Here is a 4,302-nt window from a genome sequence, read left to right as displayed (position 1 = left end):
CACCACGTGGCCGCCGGGCGCCGGCCCCCGCCGACCTGGATCCCGCGGGAGCCGGAGGGAGGCGCTACCCGTTCCCCTCCCCTCCACCCCGCGCGCCCCGAATTCCGCGAGTCAGGTGACCCGGCCCGCGCTCCGGCCGGGACCACGGAGGGGTTCCGGGACGTCGGACGCCGGCTTTCGGGGGGATGCGGGCACCTTCCACCGCGGGGTCCGCATCGCCCTCACCTAAACTCAGCCACATCGCCGGTGCGCCGGCCTTGGGTCGGGCGAGATCCCAAGCCGTGTTCATTTCTGGTCAACTTTCCAAATCGTTTGTGGACGCAGAGAGTGCTTAAAAGCCACCAACCCAAACCCCTTCCAACCCGAATCCAATGGGTATCATCGCCCAAAATTCCCGAACAGAAACTAAACTAGAATGTGCTCACATTCCTCGGCCTGAGCCAGTTGGCTGAGTTTCCTAACTCTTCAGGTGGCACGAGGGACTCAGCAGCGGGAAGAGTTGCTCTGCTCCGGAGTTAGAAGGGAGACATCTACCGCCTGAGCTGGCGGCGAGGTGACAGTGGGAACTCGCTCGCCGCAGGCTGTGCTGCGCAGGGGTGCGGGCTCCCTGGCCCCGGGCCCCCTCTGCCTGTCCTCCTTCCTCAGCCCACCAAGACGCGACCTTTGAACCTTGACCTCTTCCGGCAGTTCTCAGGATTTCAAAGCCCTCCACCTACTCAGCTCGTTTGGCCCGGCTTTTCTACTTCCTACACTAACCAGTTTGGAAAGTTTCACTCACCAAATCCTTCCCTTCTGGCTAGTGCTGCATCCTTTGCACAGTCTTATGGCTCTTTGGCTTCTACTTGTGAGACAGCCGAACTTCCGAAGAAAAGGAGCCAATTCCAACAAAACTGAAATTCTCCCTGTGTTCAGTTTCTGTCTAACTTCCATGTGTCAGACTTTGTATGTTCCTACCTCCCAGCCCATCCCCCCAAAAGAACTGCAGGTCTTGGCTTTCACAGGTGAGTTTGCCAAATAGGAAGTGAAAAGTGTGTCACAGTTGTAGGGGGTCTTCACTGCCTCAAACATGGAAGACTCCTCAAAGAAGTGGCCAACAGCCAGCTTAAAGCAAGATGTACAGTACTCTGCCCTCCCTGTGCTTCTCTTTTCTCAGACAGAATCACACTCGAAAAGAAATGTGAAACAGCACACAATTTTCTGTTTTTGATTTTTTTTTTTTTTACTGTCGACTGCCAATTTCTACAATACAGTGTTTCATCATGGTTGATGTTAACGAAGTAGGGGCTGGGGATTTAGCCCAGCGGCACAGCGCCTGCCTGGCAAGCGCAAGGTCGCGAGTTCGATTCCCGGTACCGGAAAAAAAACAAAAACAACAACAACGAAAAACAAACAAACAACAGATATTAATGAAGTACTATAGTGTATCTCAGCTTGTTGCAGTATTGAATACTGCAAGAGTTTTTTCTGCTTGTAGCAGGTTGATCTTGTTCAAGCATAGATAGCTGGGGTGATGAGATTTGGAGCATGTTACAGCTGGAAGTTTTACTCGTGTATATTCTGGAGGAACAGTTGACAAGTTGAAAGAGTTAAAATATTGAACAATGATTATCAAAGGCAGCCCAGTCAGCCTTTGATTCCTAACCCCCCTGTTTTTAATCTGTCAGTCACCTCCAAAGAGCCTAGGTCATCTCTCTAGCTCCCATATGGCTTGTGTACCGATCTCCACCGTATGACATCCGCAAGTCTAGCCACGATGAGGGATTGTTGTGGAGGGAAGGATTCTTATTTGCTGGTTGTGCCAAAATCCTTCTCCAGATTCTCACTTTTGAAATAGAAACTGTCTTCCTACTTTATAAATCTACCTTCATTAGGCGACAGCTGAAGTTCTGCCTACTGTAGGGGGATTAGTAGTCAAGGGTGGTCTTAAACAGTGTTCTCATTGCCCATACCTTTCAGAAATACTAATTGGGTTCAAGATACATTGACTATGCCTTTGGATGGAGAATGACCCAGGTAAAAGGGTTTGAGAAGTCAGCAAAAACAAAATGACCACAAATGACCACTGATAACCTGTGCAAGGCAATAAAACCTTTGTGGGAGAATACCATGTTGCATCCCTTTACCCAAAGCAAGATAGCTGTGCTGTAATATGTATACTGACGTATGAGAGAAGAAATAAAGATACGTAGAAAGGAGGCAAAGAAAATCATAATTTAAAAATTATACTTTTATACTCAACTTCAGGACACAAAGTTATCTAAAGTTACAATGTCTTTTTTTCCTCCTAGCTAACGCACTCCAAAAAAAAATAAGATTTCAAGTCTTAAAAACAACAAGCTTGTAAAATAGGCCCTTCCTTGCCTTTCACCTATAAAATGGGCCATTGCCTTTCCTCCGTAAACTGAGGCTGAATTTCCTATAGGTTCACAAATTCTGTAGATCTCCAACCCCAAGAACACATACTATATCCCCAGCCCCAGACCACACTGCACATCACTGATGAGTTCCCCCACACCCTTCTGAGTTTGTACCTGTTTCTACCTAATACATCTGTTCATGCCTCTCACTAACAAGCTCAGTAGTTCACTTCCATGGTAGTCAAGAACCTACTCAGTAGATGGGGGTAAATTCAAGTCCCCACAACCTTTTGGTGAAGTACCTCCACAGACCCCCATCTGGTGACATTATAGTGAATACTAAGATCAAGGAGGCCAGGTTTTTGACTCCTTTACTTACTTGCCACTTGAACTTCAAGTTTCTTAATTTCTTCAGGTCCCACTGTCCTAATAAGTCAAAGAAATATCACACTATACAGTGTCTGAAAACTTTCTGGTTGTAATATACTAAGCCCATTTTTAGTGTGTACATCCTTCAGAAGCAAAATTGTCCTGTCGTTCTACGCCAAAGCATGGTTCTTTAATCATTCTAGCAGTTCGATCTTGTCACACCAAGGTAACTATAAACTCCAAAGTGTGTTGTCATCTAGGACTTAACAAGACTCCACAAATGGGATTCCTTGATTGGTAGGGCTCAGCTGTCATTTTCAAAATTAAATGATATGACATCCCTTCTTTCTTGTCCCCACAGCTCACTACTACCATTGATTTTCTCTAGAGTAGGAATGTTTTAAGATTAGGGTAAAGAAAAACTGCCTGAAAGAAGGAAAAAGAGATAGATACCATGCAAAGCTTAAACCCTTCTCTGGTCAGTGCTGTCATTTGGATCTGGAATGTCCCATAGAGGCCCCTGTGTTAAAGGCTTCATCACCAGGTCAGTGCAATGGGAAGCGGTGAAACTTTTTAAGAGGTAGGACCTAGGAGGAGGCTTGTAGGTCCTCAGGTATGTGTTTTTAAAGGGGATTGTGGGACCCAGGTCTCTTCCTCTTTCTCTTTGCTTCCTGGCCACAAGGTGAATGGTTTTTCTCTGCCACACTCTCCTGCCATGATGTGTTGACTCACCACAGACCCCAAAATAACAGGACCCATCAGTCATGGACTGGAATTTCCAAAACTGTAAACTAAAGTAAATCTTTACTCTTTTCACATTGATGAGGTCAGATGTTTTCCTACAGTGACAGGAAGCTAACCATACAGTCAGGATATAACTGCACTTTTAGTTAGAAGCAGAGTGGCTTAGAGGAATATGGAATTATTAGACCCAGTCCAGAAAATGAAACAAAAACACAGGAGTGCCACCATAAGTTTAGAGAGAAATAATCTACAAACACACGTCTAAATGTTCATAGAAATTTAAAAAACTATAGTAAATTCTTCCCTTTAGAAGGAAACTAACAGGAAGAAGTATTGACATAGTTTTAGCATTGCTTTTTGTAATTTGGTAAGACCATGACAATAAAGCAGCCTGTAAATACTCATTTGCCAGGAAGCTACCTACTTAGTAGGTAAAGCTATGATATGTGGTAATAAATGCATTCCAAAGCCGTGTATCTGTGCTCCACTTGCAGAGTATGGTAAATAAGGTAAACATCTCAACCATGATATTGCAAACCTGAGAAGGACTTAAGATCCTGGTGTATTATCACATATGAAGAATGCAAATCCTTAGAGCTATCCAGTACGGTAGCCACAAACTTCACAGGGCCACTGGGCACTGGAAATACTACTAGTCTCAATTGAAAGGCAGGCTTCATTATACAGTGCAGTATATGCAAAATGTACCAGGTTTCAGGTTTAGTAAGAATAAAAATCTGAATAAAGTATCATTAATATTTTATATATTTTATAGCAAAATGCTAATATTTGTGTTATTATTAACCCTAGTTTAATCTATTTGTTTTTTTAC

The 4,302-nt window shown here is 44.4% G+C and overlaps 1 protein-coding gene across 4 annotated transcripts in view; it reads right to left on the bottom strand.

Annotated features, from left to right (window-relative positions):
* The window catches only part of Rai14 (retinoic acid induced 14), a 148,907-nt gene extending 148,289 nt beyond the window's left edge, over positions 1 to 618 (bottom strand). For 3 of the 4 annotated variants that reach the window (XM_005386174.2, XM_005386173.2, XM_005386175.2), the window contains exon 1: positions 226 to 315. The gene's annotated coding sequence lies outside the window, so the exon portion shown is untranslated. Of the gene's footprint in view, positions 1 to 225; positions 316 to 425 lie in introns of those variants that run through there. The other variant, XM_013514963.1, reaches the window with a different exon arrangement.
* Between the last annotated feature and the right edge of the window lie 3,684 nt (positions 619 to 4,302).

This window comes from Chinchilla lanigera, unplaced genomic scaffold (assembly GCF_000276665.1).
Source record: "Chinchilla lanigera isolate Chin_1 unplaced genomic scaffold, ChiLan1.0 scaffold00025, whole genome shotgun sequence".
NCBI classification, from domain to species: domain Eukaryota; kingdom Metazoa; phylum Chordata; class Mammalia; order Rodentia; family Chinchillidae; genus Chinchilla; species Chinchilla lanigera.
Note: the sequence above shows the minus strand (reverse complement) of the source record. Positions and strands in the feature narration are given on the sequence as shown.